Below are 22,513 nucleotides of genomic sequence, written 5' to 3' on the forward strand. Positions count from 1 at the left end.
TGGCTGATTGGCTTGCTTCCATGTTCTCATAATATCACTAACTTTAAAATAACATTTTCTCCCAGTAGTTAAAGTGGATGTACCACAGGCAGCTTTGCTTCATGAATGGCAATCTGCATTAACATTGCCAGATTGTTCAATAAACCCCATTATATATTGGAACATCTCTGCATGCTTTGGAATGACAATCTCCAGCTAATTCCAGACTCCACTGAGACATAGTCCAGGGATATGGGTTCCACCTGGGTTCCACATGGATGTTCTTCATGGAAGAGATAGTCCCAAAGCATACATTTGTCATCTTATTTTGTTCAGCTGTTCCTCATCCTTGTTCCCAAATAATGCACAAACCAACTAACATACCAGCAGGCATTCAATGTTCAAGGTTCATTTATTTACTTGTACACAAATTCCTTTTGTTTGGACATAAAGGCATGCACAGAGGCGCCACCATTCTCCCACTCCTACCAAGAAAAAGAAACAAGAGAGATATTGAGTGTCGGTGGATCCCACTCTACCATTACCTCTGATGCTGCCATCTCCTGTGGCCCATTAACCTCTATAGCCTCAAGGCCTCCTGTCCATCCCACTGCTGAACCTCAGTTTCAGGCATCCAAGTCACCCTGCTCAGCCCCAGGTTCCAAACTCCTAATACTATTTGGAAGCCTGAGGTGCATTGAGAGCCCTGCTCACCGTCAGGACCCTCACAACCCCCGGTCCAGATACCTGGTTCCCTCGAGCCAGTTTCCAATTTTTTTTGGCTGGTTGCTTGAATTCTGGATAACAGACATTTTACTGTTTTTTTGAACTATTTAAAGATAACTGAAAGAAAGATTTGATTGTGTTTCACTTACCAATTGTCTTCTTTGTTCCTTTCAGGTCACACCAAAAGCAAAGCAGTTTTGATGTCATAGAATGTTAGAGAGAGAGTGCAGACACATGTCCTCAGTCCCATCGAGTCTGTTCTGAACACACTAATCCTGTGCTCAGCCATGTACTTTTACAGGACAAACAAAGGAAAATAAAGATTTTTGAACATTTTGTGTGGACGGTGATCAATACAATCTTGAAATCTTCATTTTCCTCACCTTCTGCTGTTAACCCAGCCTGCGACATCTCAGGAACCAGACTCCACTTCATCGAGGACATCTACAAGAGGCGGTGCCTTAAAAAAGCAGCCTCTATCTTCAAAGACCCCCACCACCCAGGCCGCACCCTCTTCACTCTGCTGCCATCAGGGAAAAGGTACAGGAGCCTAAATACAAGCACTCAGCGGCACAAGGACAGCTTCTTCCCAGCTGCAATCAGATTCCTGAATAATCAATGAACCAAAGAAATTGCCTTATTTTCATGCACTACTATTTTTATTTTTTATTTATAATGTTGTAAGGTGGTTATAATATGAATGTTTGCCTGATGACGCTGCCACAAAACACCGAATGTCATGACTTGTTCATGACAGTAAGTTCTCATTCTCATTTACCCACTAAGAATGTAGGTACCAGTCCCAGCAAGAATGTAAAACTCCACACAGACAGCATTGTTGTGGTGTTGGAAATGAGGCAGGCAATTTGCATGTAGAACCTTCCCACAGACAGCCAAATGATGAGGATCAGATCGTCTGTATGAATGATATTGACCGAGAGAAAAGAGATGCACATGGATTTAAAGAAACACTTTGAACAGATTTAGGCATCAAAGATAATTGAATAAATTGTATTTAGGTGGATGGGTGCAGTGGGTCTATGAGAACGTGGCGGGTCATGGGCCTATTTCTGCATGGTACGACTCTATGACAATGGCACCAACCCTGAGATATTCAGTAGATTAGGGAAGGGATATGCTTTGCTGATCTCTACTACCTTGTACACTCTCTGAGCTGATCTGGCTCAGACAGATCTTCTACGTTTCTAGCACTGGCCCAGGATTGTTTACCTGAGTTGGGGACTTGATTCAATGCCTGATCAGAATGAAGGACCTCGACCAGTGCAGCATTCTCGTCACCAATCTCTGGTTTGAGACTTGAACTAGGATGTTCTAACCCATGGGTAAGCGACTGACGCACAGGCCTGTGCCTGATCAATATTTCTGCTAAATAAAAGAAAAGAAAAGAAAAGGAAACACATTTTGAAATGGATGCCATCCTTAATTTAAAAATTGACCAACCAACTGATCACAATATCTCAAATACAGTACCAATGATGTCTCACCTTGACAGAGGTCAGACATTACAAGCTGACACAACCTTGGTTACATTAGGTGTTGCAATCTGTCGAGCTGCCAAATCTCTTGCTTATAGCTTGGGTGGACTGACCACAACATAGAACAATTACACACTACAGGTGGGTGATGGAAGTTGTGAGAAATCTCATAATTATTTCAATGCTTGTTGGATTGGTGAAAAGTGACCACAAACCATTTCTGAAGATATTGAAAAGATCGTAAGTGGCAGCAGGTAGAATCTAATCTCAAATAAAAACAAACCCAGGGAAGACGACTTCTTTTGATTAATTTTCAAGATATGGACGTCTGTGGAAATGATAACAATTTATTGCCCATTCAAGAAATGATAATACAGCTTGGGGAGAGCCACATTGATGGGTCTAACCTCACACGGAGGCAAGATATCACAAGGATGGCAGATTTTCTTTCCTAAAATGCGAGTCAGTTGTGGTTGAGATACAATGCCATCGTTTTCTCATAACTATGAGTAGCTATGTTCATTTTTAAACCAGAGTTGCCAAAATGCAATTATCTCAGCTGCAATGGAATTCTTGATCCTAGACTCCCCACTTGATCACTCCATACTGAACTATCAAGGGAAGATGGAAGCAGTGAATTGCAGCATTAGGTTTGGCCAAGTTATAGAGTGAAGCACGAAAGTCTGTGGATGCTGGGGTTGTAGTAAAAATACACAGAAATTCTGGAAGAACTCAGCAAGTCTCACAGTGCCAATAGGAGGTAAAGATAAATTACCAACGTTTCGGGCCCGAGCCCTTCTTCAAGGTATAATCAAAGAACAGGAAGGCATCAGAATAAAGACTGAAAGAGGGTAGGGGGAGGAGTCCAGTGTTAATTGGATATGATGAGGGAAGGTGAGAATTGATTTTGGCTCTGTGAAAGGAGACAGAGGGAAAGGGAAAGAAAGAACAACAGAGACAGAGACAGAGTTCGCGGAAAGGCGATGGGGGAAGAAGGGCTGGGGTAGGGGGGATGTTTAATGGAAATCGGAGAAGTAAATATACCCAGACAGAAGATGAGGTACTGTTTCTCCAATTTGCCTGTGGTCTCAGTCTGGCAGTGCATTTCAGCAAGAGAATGGAACAGAGAATTGAATTGGGTGGTCCCTGGAAGATCCACACTGGCTCTGATCAGTGACTTACTGTACTTGTGTCAGGAGGGTCTTCTGGGAAGCAAAATGCTCCGTTTCGATTGTGACTAACAGTGAAGGTCACTTGGAGAGACTGGTGCCAGAGTCTTGAAAGTTTCATGGAGGCCGCCCAGTTCAAGTCTCGCCTACAAAAGGAACAGAAGTGTTATGACCACAGGCAACACAAGGAGAATTTGTAAGTCTGTAGCAGCCAGTGACTCCGAGAAAATGGCAATCGGAGTCTGCAGAATGTAATTAGCTTGGCTAAATCACTGGAGTCAGTGCAACGAAGTGCCAAAGCATTTTTTTCAGGTAACGCAGCCACCGCTTGGGGGACGCGGGCACCGCCATCTTGGGACGTGGGGTCCCACATCACTGCCACTGCTTTTGAGTGCCAGAAGTGCTACTTCACAGGGCATGGGAAGCACCCCCGTAAGATTACCCAGCACGAAGTGCCACATGCTCCGCTTGTGGGAAGAAAGGACACCACGCGTGAATGTGTAGGTCCAAACCGTCCTTCAGCCGTGCTACATGCAGTCGACAGCCATTGCTATCTTGGATCACCCCATTTCTGGCTCCACTACAGATGTCATTTCAGGTGGCTGGGGACGGATCGATGGGTCCCTGGGGACAACAAGCTGGGGCGGCACCACTTCCAGCTCCACTTCCATTGGACAGCACCGCATGTGCCACATGGGAACCTACATAGTAGTTACTCAGACAGCAACCAGATGCTCTCCTCCATTGTCCATGACCAAGACAGTCCACACCAATTGGCCAAAGCCATGATGTATGCTGAGGTAAACGGTCATCCTACAAAATGCTTATTTGACACACAAAGCACTGAGAGCTTCGTCCACTGGGTACAGTACAGCAATACTCCCTCATTGTAACCTTGATGCAATGAGGTCTCCTCGGCCTTCCAATCGCACTCGGCCATGATCAGTGGCTACTGCACCATGATGCTGACTGTGCGGGGCACCGAATAAAGGTATTTTAAACTCCTGATCCTGCCGCACCTCTGCACGTTGGTCAGGATTTCCTATGCCAGCTACAGAGCATCCACATGCAGTTTAAAGGCCCCCACCCGCCCCTTACGGTCTGCAACACTAATTAGCAGACCCCCTGAACATGACCTGTGGCCTCTCTACTCTCCGGGTCCCACCACTGCCCCTGTTTGAGAACCTCATCCCTGACTGCAAGTCGGCAGTCACTAAGAGCAGATGGTACAGCCCCGGGGACACAGCATTCATTAAAGCAGAAGTCAAATGGCTCCTAGCGGAAATGGTCATAGACCTCAGTACCAGCCCATGGACAGCCCAAGTAGTGGAGAGAAACAATGCATGATCATTGACTACAGACAGACCATAAACCACTTCACCCTACAAGATGCCTACCCACTCCCCCGTATCAACAGTACGATCAATGAGATCGCCCAGTTCTGGGTTTTCTCATCCATCGACCTCACCAACTACCAATCTGGCCAGAGGACAGCCCATACACTGCCTTTGAGACAGACAGCAACCTCTGCCACTTCCTCTGTGTTCCTTTTGGAGTCACCAATGAGGTTTATGTCTACCAGAGGGAGATGGACTGCATAGTTAATGACTATGGACTCAAGGCCACATTTTCCTACCTGGTCAATGTGACCATCTATGACCATGACTAGCAGGACCATGATCCCAACCTCCACAAGTTTCTCCAGGTGCCCAAAAACCACAACCTGGCCTATAACCAAAAAAAGTGCATCTTTAGCACTTCATGGCTGGCCATCCTGGGCTATGTGGTGGAGAATGGTGTCATTGGGCTAGGCCTGTACCGCATGCGCCCCCTGTTGGAACTCCCATTACACCAGACCCTCAAGGCCCCAAAATGGTCCTTGGGCTTCTTTTTCCTATTATGCCTAGTGGGTCCTGAATTACATAGACAAAGCCCGCCCCCTGGTGAAATCAGCCACTTTACCCTTCGGCAGATGCCCAAACGGCATTCACACTAATCAAGGCCAACATCGCCAAGGTGGAGATGCACGTTGTACCTTCCAGGTGGAGAGTGATACTTCCGACTTCACCCTGGCCACCACACTCAAGCAGGCGGGCAGGCCCATGGCATTCTTCTCCCAAACTCTCCAGGACACTGAGCTACAGCACTCAGCCGTCGAAAAAGAGGCCCTAATCCTAACCATAGTGGAAACATGGACAACCTGTATCAATTTTTTTTTGCCTTAATCTATGTGTCTGTAATGGTAAATTCTTGATACTTGTTAAATCACAAAATTAAGATAAAATATTGAATAAGACAGTTGTGTCTGAGAGGCGCATGGGAAATTTTTAAAACTTGGAAGTGATTACTTGTTATGCAGATAGTGAGAGGGCATTATAAACTGATACTTCAGCAAATAGCTTAAGAGTATACATATGTTTGGCAATCTGTGGTGAATCACAGACTCCATCAATACCATGGAGTATAAAAGATTAAAGGTTTATAAACACAATATAAAACAGACACAGCTCTTTGGAAGGACAACAGCAGGTCCAACAGCTGTTGCCAAAAATTTGTTCTTTACACAGTTGAAAGTTGGATCACTATCTGTAACCTTTGACAAGTTATTAACAAACAGTTTAGCTCCACTAAAGCAAATGAAAAAGAAACAATTAAGAACAATTTCTTTCAAAAGCTGCAGAGGAACTTGGGCATTTGTGGTGAATAGCTCAACTTCTAACGATAGTTCCCATTACCACAGTAAAAGGATTTTAATTTTAGCGAGTGTCCTTTAGGAATGCTTGGCTATGAAGATTATTGAACCTTTTGAGAGAAAATTGATTCACATTTTAGATTTATTATCAGAGTACATACACGTCATCACATACAACGTTGAAATTCTTTTTCCTGCAGGCCTGGCAGAAGTATCACTTAATGGCAGCGCAGAAAATACTGTATACAATGTACACATGTGTAGCGCATCGAATTACTCAGACTTGTTGACCCAAACCAAGGCTTTTCCAAAAGACTGGAGCGTAGTACATCGAGGTCAACCAGTCCAGACTGACCTGGATCTGGTTCGGTGCAGCCCTTTATGACTTGGCCAGTAGGTGTGGTTACGGCTCTCGCCAATTATTGTCACTATATGCAAATATATACAAATATATACAGTGGTGATAGGATCCCATACTATAACTTTCACCCCTTCTTTAAGAACTGACCCGGGGTGGCTAAATAAAAGGGGGAGTGTTACAGAGTGGTGGTTTTTCTGCATTCTGAATAGTCCAGAGTCTGTATGGAGGGAAACAGCAATGGGACACTCTTTCTTTGGACTCCAAGACACGGGGAGGAGAGCTTGCAGGGGTTATGGGCTGTAAAGGTTGGGTGGCCTGATCATCCGACATGATTGCTGTGATGCCGGAATCAGAGTAGCTGGCGGGGGCAGTACATGATCAACGTTGAAGTCTCTGAGTGTAGGTGCAGGTTCCCCTAGTCCGCAGATGTCATTGTCTATGTGCTGGTCCGGTCTACTGTCATCGTCATCCGTGTCCTGCTGCTGGTCCCACTGTCCCAGCATGTTACCTGGAGGAGGTTTGGGGAATGAATGTTAAAATGTTATATCTGGCTTGGGCCAGGTCCCTTACTGAGACCGTGTCCTCCCATCCGTCTGCGTACTCGATATAAGCATAGTATGGGTTTGCGTGTAGCTGTGTTACGCGGTCGACTAGAGGGTCGTTTTTGATATTACCCCGCTGGTTGTTACTAAACATGAACGAGACCGCGCATTGGTCGGTCAGCAGTGTAAGGCATCTGGCAGCAAGGTAGTGTCTCCAATGACGTACGGCTTCCACAATGGCCTGAGCCTCCTTCTCACCAGAGGAGTGTTGGCTTTCTGGGACCTGGAGGGTCTAGGAAAAGAAGGTGACAAGCCTGACGGCCTGATTTAAAGTGGCTGCCAGTGCAAAGATGGAAGCATCACTCTCTACCTGGAAGAGTATCAATTTGTCTCCGGCATGCAGGGTTGAGTCAACAAGTCTTTGAGTCATTTGATGAGCTACAATTTTAATTCCAAAAGACCGGAGCATAGAATATAGAGGTCGACCAGACCAGACTGACCTGGATCTGGTTAGGTGCAGCCCTTTATGACCTGGCCAATAGGTCATTATCACAATATGCAAATAAATACAACTATATACAGTGGAGATAGGATCCCATACTATCTCAGCATGTAAAGAAATAAACAAATGCCAACAACTGACTGTGCAATATAGAGAGGAAAAAAAAACAAGTAAGACTCTTTAAATGAACCCCTGATTGAGTTTATCGTTGAGGAGTCTGATGGTGGAGGGGGAGCAGCTGTTCCTGAACCTGTTTGTGCGAGGCTTGTGGCGCCTGAACCTCTTTCCTGATGGTAGAAGTGGGAACAGAGCATGTGCTGGGTGGAAGAATTAATGAGTGTGTGAATGAATCTGGGCCCCAGGAGAGGGCAGGAATGTGGAATTATATTTTGGACAGCTCCTACGAAGCGACAAAATGTGAGATGCTTCCTTTAATGCAGCGTTCGATGGCTCCCTGTCCATGAATATTGCTGCAAACAAGGGCACATATATCCACCTCTGTTATTGCATCCAATTTCACTGCTGACTGCACTGTCAGCTGCACCAGGGAGTGAGTAACCCAGCCAAGCATTTGGAAGCTCGTATTTTCTTTTCCATCGTTTGTTGCAGAAATGATGCTACTTGCATAAAATGTTGAAGTTTCAGATTCCCTTAAATGGGAGAACAAGTCTGACCAAAAGTGTCCTTGTATTCACTGCCTCCACAGACACAAGTACCATGGTTACTGTATTATGCACATACCTGCAAATTTTTCCAGTTGATATGCTAGTAAAAAAGTATTGGATTAGTTGGGACACTCCATCTTATGTAGAAGACACCGTCAGTGACTATGGGTTCTGTTGTATCTTTAGTTACAAAATATGGATCAATTTCAAAGGAAAGAATGATGCTCCTGCGTGTCAACCTGCTTCAAATCAGACCAACGAGGCAAAAGTAAAATGTACAGAAATTGCCCTTTGGCTTCCCAAGTCTGGTAATGAACATGGTGATATTTAACATCAGCTCAACATTCTCATGTTAACTCTTAGTGATACTGATTTCAGTATGGATCATTGTTGCCCAAAATAGCTTTCCTGCATGTGGGTGTCAAGAACTCCGTTACTATCCCCATAAGACATGAGCAGAAATAAGCTATTCAACCCATCGAGCCTGCCCCGCCATTTCATCCTGACTGATCCATTTTCCCATTCAGCCCCATTGCCCGGCCTTCTGTCCAGAAATTTTGATGGCATGGTTAATCAACCTCTGTACGCCCCATGACCTGGCCTCCATCAGCACTCGTGATGACATATTTCACAGATTTACCACCCTCTAGCTGAAGAAATTCCCACGCACTTCTGTTCCAAGCGGACGCCATTCAATCCTGAAGTTACACCCTCTTATCCGAGATTCTCCCACCTTGAGAAACAATGTGCACATCTTTCAACATTTGGTATGTTTTAATAAGATCCCCTTTCATTCTCCTAAATTTCAATAAATGCAAGCCAAGAGCTTTCACATGCTCCTCATATGATAACGTTTTCATGCCCGGAATCATCCTAGCAAAACTTCTTTGAGCCCTCTCCAACATCAGCACATCTTTCCTTAAATGAGGAGCCCAAAACTGCTCACAATACTCCAAGTGAGGTCTCCACACTAATATGTTTCCTATTTTCATCTTGCAGAGTCTCTCGATTCTGATCCTCCAATAGCTTCCTCTCTGGGCAAAAGCTCCCCATTGTTCTCCTTCCTCTTCCAGCAGGACCCCATCCTCTGTTTGCCCTCTGTTACCTCTCCTTATCAGTGCAGAATAGCCATGTTAGACCCATTCATGTTCACCAATCCATGGGAAATCTCGTCTCACAAATTTGACAGATGTTTTGGTCAAGCGGATTGATGAGAGCAAGGAAGTAGATATTAGCTACAGAGCTTTTGACTTGGTCCTGCGAGGTCCCGATGGTGCGATATAGTGAAAAAAGTCGTCTAAGCTATAACAGGATCAAGATCAACATAAAAAAATGAGCCAAGGAATGGCAGATAGAATTTAACTCTGACAAGTACAGAGTGAGGCATTTTTGGAAGCTATATCACTGTGGGGCATTACGAACAGAGACCCAGAGGTACAAGTGCATGGTACCTGAAAACTGGCAATACAGGTGGACAAGCTGGTGAACAAGGTTTATGGTATGATTGCCTTCGTCAAATGGGCATGAGCACAAGAGCTGGGGCATCACATTGCAGTTGTAAATGATGTTGGAGCGATCATACCTAAATATTACCTTCAGCTTCCTTTACTTGTCTAGCTGTAAGTTGAAACTCGTTAAGTTGGAGACGGCACAGAAAAGATTCCCAAGGACATTGCCAATATAAGAGGGACTGAGTTATAAGGAGAGGCAGAATTGGCTGTACTTGTTTTTGCTGGAATAAAAGAGGGGATTGGAGTATAGGAACAGAGACGCCCTTCTGCAGTTGTACAGGGTCCTGATGAGACCCCACCTGGAGTATTGCATCCAGTTCTGGTCTCCAATTTTGAGGAAGGACATACTAGCTATAGAGGGTGTGCAGCGCAGATTTACAAGGTTACTTCCAGGGATGGCGGGGTTGACATATGCTGAAAGGCTAGAAAAACTGGACGTATCCAATGGAGTTTAGAAGGATGAGGGGGGACATGATTGAGATATACAAAATCATCAGGGGGATAGACAAGGTGAAGTCGGATTACTTGTTCCCAATGATGGGGGAGACGAGGACTAGAGGGCATAGTTTAAGAATACAGGGTAGGCCCTTTAGGACGGAGATGAGAAAACATTTTTTTACCCAGAGAAGTGTGAATCTGTGGAATGCTCTGCCACAGAGGGTGGTAGAGGCAGATTCACTGATTATGTTCAAAAGAGAGTTAGATAAGACTCTAGTGGGCAAAGGAGTTAAGGGTTATGGGGATAAGGCTGGAAAGGGGTACTGATGGTAGTGATCAGCCATGATCTGTAAAATAGCAGTGCTGGCTCGATGGGCCGAAGGGCCTACTCCAGCTCCTATTGTCTATTGTCTATTGGCTGAGGTAACCATGCAGGGATTAATAAAGTCATGGGGGCATGGATAAGGTGGATGGTCACAGTTCCTTTCTTTGGGTGGGGAGCCTAAAACTTGAGTGCACAGGTTTAAAGTGAGAGGGGAAAGATTCAAAGGGGTACCAAGGGGCATTTTGCTTTTACACAGAGTTGGAAAAAACTGCCAAAACAATTGGTAGAGGCAGATATAATTAAAAGAAATTTATAGCATTTGGATTTAAAATGATATGGGGCAAATGAAGCCAAATTGGACACCATAGATGAGTTGAGCCAAAGGTCCTGCTGTATAACTATATGATCTTAAGTAACTAGAAACAAATGAGACAACGAAAGAGTTAAATGGACCTGTAGAATTTTTATAGAATTAATGGCAAGTCGATGATTAAAAAGTCTTCTCAACTCCAAATCATTCACAGCTGCAAGTCACTGAACTCTTTAAATAGTGCAGGTAGGTGGTATTGGATGGGGAATCTTCCTGCTGCTAAACATCTTGGTTGAGAATTTGCCACATACTGATTTTAAAGTATTCAGACTGTTTCGAAAGTGGCATTATGATGACAACTACATTGGCAAGGTTCATGGAGTCGTGATGTTGACCTTCCCTGTGGAACCCTCTGCTACAAATTACTTTGTCAATTTCAGCATGGCATATCCAGTTGATATGTTACACACTTTTAACCTGAACCCCATCAGGTGATTCATTGAGGCATCCAACATTTCAAAGGAGCTCCAGCACCCTGGTCACAACCTCTTCTCACTACCACCTTCAGGGCGAAGGTACAGAACCCTGAAGACCAGCACATCGAGGCTTAACGATAGTATTTTTTTCTACAGCTATCAGGCTCTTGATGTTAACCCTAATGTTAACCATAAACTACAGCGAAAGATCTGTCCACGCTATTGAAAAGTCATGCTTTTTTGCATGAACTGCAATTATGTATATTTATTTATTCGGGCTTTGGAAAATACTAGAGCGCCTCAGATGCCCCCCACCAAGTTCCTCAACATGGTTATCCAACTGCACGAAAACCAACAAGGTCGAGTCAGATACAGCAATGAGCTCTCCAAACCCTTCTCCATTGACAACGGCGTGAAGCAAGGCTGCGTCCTCGCACCAACCCTCTTTACTATCTTCTTCAGCATGATGCTGAAACAAGCCATGAAAGACCTCAAAAATGAAGACGGAGTTTACATCCGGTACCGCACGGATGACAGTCTCTTCAAACTGAGGCGCCTGCAAGCTCACACCAAGACACAAGAGCAACTTGTCCATGAACTACTCTTTGCAGACGATGCCACTTTAGTTGCCCGTTCAGAGCCAGCTCTCCAGCGCATGACGTCCTGTTTTGCGGAAACTGCCAAAATGTTTGGCCTGGAAGTCAGCCTGAAGAAGACTGAGGCCCTCCATCAGCCAGAACCCCACCATGACCACCAGCCCCCCACATCTCCATCGGGCACACTGAACTCCAAACGGTCAACCAGTTTATCTACCTCGGCTGCACCATTTCATCTGATGCAAGGATCGACAAAGAGATAGACAACAGACTCGCCAAGGCAATTAGCGCCTTTGGAAGACTACACAAAAGAGTCTGGAAAAACAACCACCTGAAGAAACACACAAAGATCAGCATGTACAGAGCCGTTGTCATACCCACGCTCCTGTTCGGCTCCGAATCATGGGTTCTCTACCGGCATCACCTATGGCTCCTAGAACACTTCCATCAGAGCTGTCTCCGCTCCATCCTCAACATTAATTGGAATGACTTCATCACCAACATCGAAGTACTCGAACTGGCAGAGTTCGTAAGCATCGAATCCATGCTGCTGAAGACCCAACTGCGCTGGGTAGGTCACGTCTCCAGAATGGAGGACCATCATCTTCCCAAGATCGTGTTATATGGTGAGCTCTCCACTGGCCACCGAGACAGTGGAGCACCAAAGAAGAGGTACAAGGACTGCTTAAAGAAATCTCTTGTTGCCTGCTACATTGACTACTGCCAGTGGGCTGATCTCGCCTCCAACCGTGCATCTTGGCACCTCACAGTTCGGCGGGCAGCAACCTCCTTTGAAGAAGACCACAGAGCCCATCTCACTGACAAAAGACAAAGGAGGAAAAACCCAACACCCAACCCCAACCAACCAATTTTCCCTTGCAACTGCTGCAACCATGCCTTCCTGTCCCGCATCAGACTTGTCAGTCACCAACGAGCCTGCAGCAGGTGTGGATATACCCCTCCATAAATATTCATCCGCCAAGTCAAGCCAAAGAAAGAAAAATTTTATATTTAGTATCTCTGTTTTATGTCTAATGGCATATTGTGGCAATTTAATTCAAACTAACCTTATCCTTAACCTTAACTCAACGAACCTCCTAGGTAATGAGGAAAACCCACCAGAAGAGAAGAAACAAGGCCCAGCAGGAGCTAGAAACAGACGCAGTGTAATGAAAGCATGGGCCAACCTAAAGTGGCAATTCATAGTGACACAGAACCCCCGAGAGGGGAAGCCAGTGAACACAAGAAGGGATTATTATCCTGCTGCCTGCATGTTGACAAACTAACCTTAACCTTAACCTAGTCCAGTTCATGTACCATTTAAATAGGTTCACACTCAGCCCTAGAACTCCTGAGAAACTCAGACTACTGTTTATTGTCTACATCTCCTGTTTCAACTCAAAAAAAGCCATCTGACCTTGGTCTCACTGCCCCTCTCCTCATTGGATCCATGACTTTCTGTCCTGCAGGCCAAAATCAGGGAGGATTGGGGACAGCACCTGCTCTGTGATCCAGGTGTCCAATGTCAGACACCAGAAGGCTGTGTACACGTTCTCCTATATACTCACTGTATATCCTTGACTATGTGGACAAAATCAGCTTCAACCCCATCTCTAAGTTCATAGATGACACTACTGTTGTTGGCAGAAATTTCATTGTAATTTGCTTAGCGGTTAGTGCAATGCCTCTACAGTGCCCGTGATTGGGACCAGACCAGGGTTCAAATCCCGTGCTGTCTGTAAGGAATTTGTACATTCTTCCCATGTCTGCGTGGGTTTTCTCCAGGGGCTCAAATTTCCTCTCACTGTTCAAAATGTACCAGAGTGTAGATTAATAGGGTGTAAATTGGATGGCATGGACTTGTGGGGCAAAATGGTCTGTTGCCGTGCTATATGTCTAAATTTAACATTTAAATTTAAAAGTGAGGTGGGATACAGAAGAGGAGGAGGGGCAGAACTTGAGGCTTGGGCAACAACCTCTACCTCAGTGTCCACAAGACCAAGAAACTGGAGAACGGTTTCTATAATCATAGAACCATAGAGCACTGTGGCAAGGAAATAGGCCCTTCAGCCCTTCTATTCTAGGCCAAATTATTTTTCTGCCCATTCCCACTCTCCTGCATGTGGACCATATCCCGCTATAGTCCCCCCATCCATATTTTTCTTAAATGACAAAATTGAGCCCAAATTTACCAATTCAGCTGGCAGCTTATTCTACTGTCCCACCACTCTCGATGTGAAGAAGTTCCCCTATACTCCCTATAAACTTTTTACCCTTTCACCCTTAACTCATTTTTATCTCCCCTAACCTCAGTGGAATAAGCCTGCTTGTATTTATTCTATTTCTACCTTTTCACAGGAGTGGCAGAGTTTGTTCCCTCGTCACCAGTGACGAGGTGGACATGGTAGACAGTTTTAAGTTTCTGTGAGGAAACATCTCCAGTGAATTGTCCTGATCCACCTATGTCAATGCAATGGCCAAGAAAGGGCACTAGCTCCTCTGCCTTCTCAGAAGCCTGAGGACATTTTGTATGTCACCAGCAGCCATTAACAACGTCTGCAGATGCACCGTTGAAAGCATCCACTCAGGGTTACCTTGTTGAAGGGGTGAAGCCTGAAATCTATCTTTATTTTTGCTATATAGGGTCCACTGTTTGACCTGCTGAGTTTCTCCAGCAAGGCACTTTTACAATCAGGGCACATCCCTGCTCAAGACTGCAAGAACCTGTACAGTGTTGTGAACATAGCTCAGGTCATCACATATAATTCATTCCCCCCTAGCGACGCCATCAATAACTCTCACTGCCTTGATGAAGAGCCAACATATCATCAGACTCATCCCACCCTTGCCACATTCTTTTCAACCCTCCCCCCAAGAAAGAAAGAAGAAAGATTCAGGAAGAAGATTCACGACTATAAGATCAAGCACCAGCAACTTTAAGGACAGTTTCTTTCCTGCTGTTATCAAGCTCCTGAATGAACCCCAATAGGTACCTTTGCTGCATAACAATTAATCTCCGTGCTTTTGTACTGTGTCTTATGTGTTGTATTATATATGAGATGTCTACTGGTCTGACCGCAAAATTACTTCCAACACAGCATCTTCATACGTGACAATGAACTTGAAGTTGAATATAGGATTTGGACATTGAATGTAAGATGGAAATTAAAATGGCCAAAGAGGGAACAGTTTTCATTTTTCTCTTCAGTATATCTACAACTAGAAAGAGAGAAGAAAAAGATTAAAAGGCCCTGAGAGGAGCAGGTATTCCACATGTATGGTGGTGGACAAATGCTATCAGCTGCTAAAGGATGTGGGAGAGGCAGGTAAAATAGCAATGTCCTGCAAACATTGGTCAGGTGCATGGATAGGAAAGGTTTAGAGACGTGGACCAAACACAGACAAATTGGATTAGCCTAGACAACCATATTGGTTGCCATGCATAACTAGGGCCAAATGACCTTTACCAGGCCATGTAACTCTATGACTCCATGAATGTCCGGTGTTGTTCAGCATGGTTTGGACTACAGATATCTGAAGTACAGCGGTGTATTAATAAAAAATCCTTGTGAAAATGCAAGGTCTTTGATTACATTGCAGGAGTCCCTGGACCAATCAGTCATTCTCTTTCCCATAAACCTTCCACCTGTCCTGCCTGACTGCAGTTTAATGCAGTAATTCAGGACAGGGTTTTGACAATATATTCCAAGGGGAAACACATAGATTTTTTCAAGTGTACACCAGAATCTCTGAACCATGAGAAAGCCATGACAGCTATTATGATTGGCTCTGTTGAGATGACACCTTTCACCTGACTGACCCTTAACTTTCAGCATTTAAATCAAGTGCAGTTTCAAGTTTACTATCATCTGACTATATATACAACCAGATGAAACATTGCTTCTCCTGACCACAGTGCGAACTCAAGCACACAATACACAGCACATAATAGTTACATTTCATCCCATCCTCGATCGTAGTACTCGGTACCAAAGCCATCATATGGTCGCTATGTCCTCTGCCCAGCAGCACATGGCATTCTACTTCATCTTGCCTGAGGGGGAAGGAGAAGATCTTTCCCGTCTCCAGGAAAGGAGGCAAATTATATAAATATATAATTTAAAATAAACATATATAAATATTTTGGGATTAACTCAGTGTGGTGGTATGTTATGCATGTCATTACACCACTAGGTCACCAGGTGGCCCACTCTGCCTCGTGTGGTTTGATGCTAGTAGCCTACAATTTAATAGACTGCTATACGCCTCCAGAATGGACACCCCACTAGACCTTGACTCAGCTGAGACCAGACTCAGGGACCTAAGAACAGAAATGAGCCCTGCACACGTGCAGCTGAAAACGGACTGGCCAGAAAGCTGTGAGATCGCGATTGAGAGTGAGGGGGGAGCCTACCCCACAGTCGTGGTGGCTTTTGGAGGGGTCAGAAACACCCAGGGACTGATAACAAGCCCTACCTGTTCACGAACTCACCGGGACCAGGATCAGCCGCGCAGCATGTGGAGATCCCTGGAAAGTAACAAGCGGCAGAGTGTCCTACCTGTTCACGAACTCACCGGGGCAGCACGCAGGGTACTGCGTTCACACCAGACACGGGTGAAGGGCATTCGACAAGTTGCCTTGCCGATCACGGTTTACCAGCAGGATCGGGGGGGATGGGTTGTTACCCCAGAGCCACCCCCAACCATCTCCAATTCCTCGGAGAGGGCTCATGTCTCCGCAGGGATGAGCAACCACGTGCGAAAGGGGTCAGGTTCAGTACGCACCTACCCCCCAGCTATCAGACCACAAGTTGAGGCTCAGCCAGGTACTGCGACCAGAGAAGCTTGAGCTGGATCTCAGAACCCCCGATGTGAGCATATATTTCTGCCGGTGGTATCGGTGTTTTTTTAAATTACTTGGGGGTAGAGGGAGCATCAGAGGAGGAAATCCTGATCCTACTGCTGGCTCAGCTGGGAGATCGTCCATACTCGTTAATTTAGGACGCCAAGTCATACTGGGAAGCAATGGACAATCTGCAAAGACATTATAATAGGGGGCACAGTGAGCTGCACTCCAGGTACAGACTCATGACCAGGTCGCAGCAAGCAGGGGAGTCTGCTAGAGACTTTATACTCGCGCTAGAAGATTTGACGAGGGATTGCAATTTTAAGACAGTATTTGCCCAGAGTACACAGACATCCTGGTGAGGGACAGAATCGTAGTCGGGGTCAGGTCAACGGAGATAAGATAGAGGCTGTTAGAAAAGGGGACAGTGAGGCTAGATGAGGCTGAAACCATTGCAGAGGCCCTGGAGGACTCTAGGAGGGAGCTAGAGGAGTACACTGAGTCGGTCTCGTGGGCCACTTACAGGGAGAGTGCACAGGTGAACAAGGGCAACATTCCGCAGCAACTGCCTCATTAGACCGTTCCAAGTGCGTTTTTTGCGAGCAGCTAAAGCACCTCAGAGTCCATTGTCCAGCTAAGGAGAAGGACTGCTCGAGGTGTGGAAAGAAGGGGCATTATGCAAAAGTATGCAGAGGCCTCAAGGCTCCCGCCAAAGCCTCTCATGCAAATGAGAGGTGGGAAAGATCTTCTCCGCTGGTGGAGCCCGTGGAAGTGAGGCACACAAACCCTTACTATGCCTACGTCGCGTTCGACGATGGACGGGAAGACTTGGTGGCCACCAGGGACCTTGCACCGGCAGGAGACATGGGCGGCACTAAATAACTACAGACCCCTACTGATCAGCAGGACGGGACAGCAGTCGATGCGGGAGGGTCGCGGACCCCCATGGAGTAGCATGAAGAGCGGCAGATGAAAAACCCTGCACCCATGCATCATACCCTTGCCCAGGGCCAAGATCCCCAGGCCCTGGCACCATCCAACTCCCCTGCCCTGACCCCCCATAAGTCCAGAAGGAAGAGGAAACCGTGTCAAATGCTGAATTTATGAATGGGTCCAAAGAGGCAGAGGGTCTGGGGGAGGGGGTGGTGGGAGGGTCAGTCACAATTTTTTGGTGACCTTGTATACAAGTCTGGGGGATCCCTTCCCCCTCATTCTGGCCAAGGCTTGTACAGAGGCAAGACCAAGGCCTCAAAGCCTAGCTGTATACCAGTCTATTAAAACTAGTGTTTTAAATCGGCGATTTAAGGGGAATCCGCCCCCATCATGACACAGTGAGTAATGCATCAAGCACTCATGGGAACTATCAGCTGTCAGTCTCCACTCCTCCCCACCCTCACCAAGTGCCAATAGCCCCACCCCACACCGGATGTCAATATCCCAACCCTTCAGTTGCCACCATTGCCACCCCTCCCACAATCGCCACTTCCACCGTCAATCACTCCCCTCCAGCGACATGCCAATGCTGTGAACAGGGGGCGGTGGTTCTTGCCACGATGTCCCACTCCAGTCCAATGCAACAGCTCAATGTAGGAGTGCAGGAGCAATGGCTGTCTTCTTTACCCATAATCCTCCACACCGCTGGAACTGCTCTGTCAACCCCAACATAAGCCTAATTCACCAATGTAATAGAATCTATGGACAGGATCAAAGACATTAGATAAGAGTCCCCTGCAGTTAAAAATTTCAGACATCTCCTATCTAAGACCAAGTAAAAACACAATTCTGAAGAAACTCAACAGGTCAAGCAGTGTACTTTATAATATCTATCAAAGCTAAAGATGCATAACCAAAGTTATGGGCTTGAGGTCTACATCAAGCAATGAAAAAATGTAGGTAGGAGCATGAACTGAATGGAGGGGGATGTGCACAGTCCCAAAGGCAGGAGGCAATAGGTGGATAAGGGAGGGAGGACACACCAGCAAACAGGGGGAGGAGGGACAGTTCTGTGAATGGAAAGGGAAGATGGTGGAAAGCTGAAGGAAAGAAGAGAAAAGAAAAGGGAAGGGAAGGGGAACAGAGAGTAGGTTAGAAGAAACTGGAAAAGTCAGTGTTAATCCCATCTGGTTGGAGAGTGTGTGGTGATATGTAATTAAACCACTCGGTCACCAGGGGTCATCCCGTTTGACCTTGTCTATAAAGTAGTCCAGAGCTACAGTCCAGCCTTCCAGGTTCGTCTTTCAGAGAGACAAAACCTCTTAGTGTACACATTAGTTTATTAAAACTGTCTTATACTCGCACTGCTGGTGTGGTTATTGTCAGTACAGAGTGCCTAGTTGGAATATCCAGTTTTACTCTTCCAATTTATGGATGGTCTTGGTGAGACAGTTGTAAGGCCATGGACAGACATGTCAGCATGGCATTGGGGCGTGAAACTGAAGTGGCTGGCCATTGGGGCATCCCTGTCACTGATACAGACAGAGCGAAGGTGCTCAGAGAAGCAATCTCTCAGTCTGTGTCCAGTTTCTCTGATGTGGAGAAGTCCACAATGGAAGTAACGGATGAGGGAGATAACTCCTGCAGATACACAAGTGAAGTACTGTTTCACTTGAAAGGACTATTTTGGGCTCTAAATGGTGGTGAGGTAGGAAGTGTGCTCCCATTGTGGCCTTCTCTACATCAGAGACTGGGTGCCAATCACTTGGCTGAGCATCTTCACTCTGTGTCCATCAGTGATAGTGATCTCCCAGTGGGCAGCCACTTCATTTCCATGCCCCACTCTCATGCTGACAAGTCTGTCCATGACCTCATGCAGTGTCATACAAAGACCACTATAAATTGGAAGGGCAACACTTGATATACCTTCTGGGCACACTCCAACTGCCTGGCACTAACATTGACTTCTCTGGTTTCTACTCGCCTACTCGCTGTTCCCCTCCCTTCCATTTCCCTTTGCCTTCTTTCCTGCACCTCTCCACTTCCCTCTCCATTCACAGACCCATCCCTTCTCCTAATGCCTGCTGGCATGCCCTCCCTCCCTCATCCACCTCCAGCCTTTGGGAATGTGCTCCTCCCTCTGCCCCTCCCCCCACCATTCTTTGTTCAAGGACTTGTCTACATTTTTTCATATCTTGATGAAGGGCTCAAGCTCAAAACATTAGTTATGTAACTTTATCTTTGCTCTATAAAGTTTGACCTGCTGAGCTTATCCAAGATTTGAACATGGCAACTGCAGACTTTTATGTTTTTCTCTTATCTTGGTTGAGCAATCTCCTTCTGAGCTCTTTGCACATTTTCTACCACTCTCTTGTTTAATACAGGAAAGGAACTTTGCAGGAAAGTTGACAGAAGCAGCTGATACACTTGGTGTGGAATCCGATCCACACAGTATTATCTGGCATTCTGATTCATCCTGCTGGGCATACATTTAATAGCATGGCATGCAATATCATCTGCTTTGATGCATGAGCGGTCAGTTCATCCCCAGTACAGGCTATAAATTATTTACACTTGGCTCGATTCAACTTAACCTTGTAACTGTCATTTACATGTCAAGGAGCGAAGCAAAGTGTGAGATCCTTGCGTTAATGTGTCAGCCATAAAATGCCATAAGCACGAGGTCTGTCACCAATTATAATGCTCAACATCGGTAAAACATCATCCGCACTTACATTTATGTCCGATGTTGACTTTGTTTGCAAATCAGCCCCACAATGACCACATTATCGCCACATCTTTCATGTTGGAAAAGCCCCAAAGTGCTCATTGTGAAGTAATGTCTTATCGACTAAAAATTGGGTGAATTGCCCCTGAAAGAAAACCACACAGAGAAATTTGGAGCATGTAATGATGTTAAAGACACTGAATAATTGTAACTCATCATGTTAAAATAGCAAATGCACAAAATTAATACATGTGCATTAATTACTGACCTTAAAATAGCAAACATAGGAACTTTAACTCACCCAGTTTGTAAAGATCAGGATAAAGTAATTTGATGGAATTGGAAGATGTACAAAATAATTATCTGCATCAAGAGGGCAGCACAGTTAGCAAAGCGGTTAGCGCAACACTTGTACAGCGTCAGCAACCAGGATTTGAGTCCGGTGCTGTCTACAATGTATTTGTACGTTCTCTCCATGTCTGCATGGATTTCATTTGGGTCTGGTTTCCACCCACCTTCAAAATGTATGAGGGTTGTGGGTCAATTAGGTGTAATTGTGTAGTATGGACTAGTGAGCCAGAAGGGCCTGTTACCATGCTGTATGTATAAAAATATCATCTGAAACTAAGCAGGGAGCAATTTATTTTAAAAGCAGCATTGAGTAATAAGTATGATTGAGTTACCATTTACAGTATCTGTTAGGGATCACAGTATGATCTTGTCTGAAAAAGATGAAAATGATAAAAGCTGGAAAGCATTTATCAGAAAGCTATATTTCTTGCAATGCACAGCTCATCTTGACATCATTAACCAGACCAAAGAATTCCTTTTTGAGCAAGGATTCTCCTTCTGGAGGAGAGAGTTGCAGCCATTTCCTGTCAGACATTTGCACACCAAGGAAGATTCTAAATTTGAGAGGTTTGACTTCTGAGACTTTTCACAGTTAACTGGGGAAATTTAACAGTAGATGTGTGGGAGGTATTTCATAAATTATACCTCATAGATTATACCTCATGCCCCATCATTTGCATGCCTAGTACCAGATTCCTAAAACAATTGTTCTAGTCCGGTTCAAGTTTATAGTCACGTGTAGCAAAGAGGCAGCGATAGAGGTTGTTTCGCAAGCAGAGGGGCTTCCACGGGATGGATAGCCAGGACCATTTTCCCGGGGTAACCATAGTAAATGCCAGAGGACATCTACTTAAGTGGAGGAAAGTTTAGGGGGGGATGTCAGAAGGACGGTCAGTATTTTTTTTACTCAGAGAATGTTAGGGGATCCTGGAATGCAGTACCGGGGATGGTCATTGAGAGACATTCAAAAGAATCTTGGTTCGGCACGAAATTCTAAGAAAAATAGAGGGCTGTGGGTGTGAGGTAGGGAAGGGTTGGATTGTTGTGGAGTTGGTTTACACATCATCGTGGGCTGAAGGGCCTGTTAACGTGCTGTAACGTTCTATGTTCCACATACTGTAAATTAAAAGGCAAAAAATGCATGAGCCCCACTTTCTATCAAATTTAGGACGGAGTGATATTTTTGAAACATAGAAGATGCTAAGGGTAGATGTTGAGATGTTTCCACTTGTTGGAGAAGCTCAAATATAAAGACACGGTTTCAAGGTAACAAAACCAAAGTATAACAAAATGTTTCTTTTTCCAGAATTCGCTCTCCCACAGAGTGATGGAGAGGTGCTAAAAGTGGAAGTAGATACATTTGAAAAGAAAGGATATCTGACACAGAGAATGAGTTGAGGCCTAGTGTAGATCTGTCATGATCACATTGAATGGCAGGACTGGCTTGAGGGGCATGGTTTCCTGCTCATGTTCCTTTCTTCTTGTGTTCTTATATCCATCAAAATCTCATAGAACTGAAGTAGCCAGACACGTTTTCTTCACTTCTGTGGCTTTTCCTTTCCCAAACAGGGGAACTAGGTACAAAAGTAGAAACACCATGTGGTAAGTAGTATGAAAAATTGATTAGGCTGAGAGCATTGCAGTGGAATTGGACCATTTGGACCATCAGTCCTCCCAGCATTCCATCACGGCTGATTTATTATCCTGTTCAACCCCATTCTCCTGCCTTCTCCCCATGATCCTTGATTAACTTTCTAACCAAGAACATGTCTTAAATATACCTCCACAGCTGTGTGCGGCAACAAATTCTTCCAATACACCATCCTCTGGGAAAAGAAATTCCTCCTTACCTCTGTTCTCAATTTTT

The 22,513-nt window shown here is 45.2% G+C and overlaps 2 long non-coding RNA genes across 2 annotated transcripts in view; both read right to left on the reverse strand.

The window, feature by feature from the left end:
- Positions 1-397: 397 nt before the first annotated feature.
- LOC138756067 (uncharacterized) lies at positions 398-5,523 on the reverse strand. The gene is made up of 4 exons (XR_011352715.1): positions 5,406-5,523; positions 3,384-3,516; positions 855-997; positions 398-464 (listed from the first exon to the last, which is right to left on the reverse strand). It is a non-coding gene; the product is annotated as an uncharacterized lncRNA (long non-coding RNA).
- A 15,078-nt stretch (positions 5,524-20,601) lies between these two features.
- LOC138756992 (uncharacterized) overlaps positions 20,602-22,513 on the reverse strand; it is a 216,825-nt gene continuing 214,913 nt past the window's right edge. The window contains exon 6 of the long non-coding RNA XR_011353260.1: positions 20,602-22,220. This is a non-coding gene — a long non-coding RNA (uncharacterized lncRNA). The remainder of the gene's footprint in view (positions 22,221-22,513) is intronic.

Source organism: Narcine bancroftii, chromosome 3 (genome assembly GCF_036971445.1).
Source record: "Narcine bancroftii isolate sNarBan1 chromosome 3, sNarBan1.hap1, whole genome shotgun sequence".
Lineage (NCBI taxonomy): Eukaryota > Metazoa > Chordata > Chondrichthyes > Torpediniformes > Narcinidae > Narcine > Narcine bancroftii.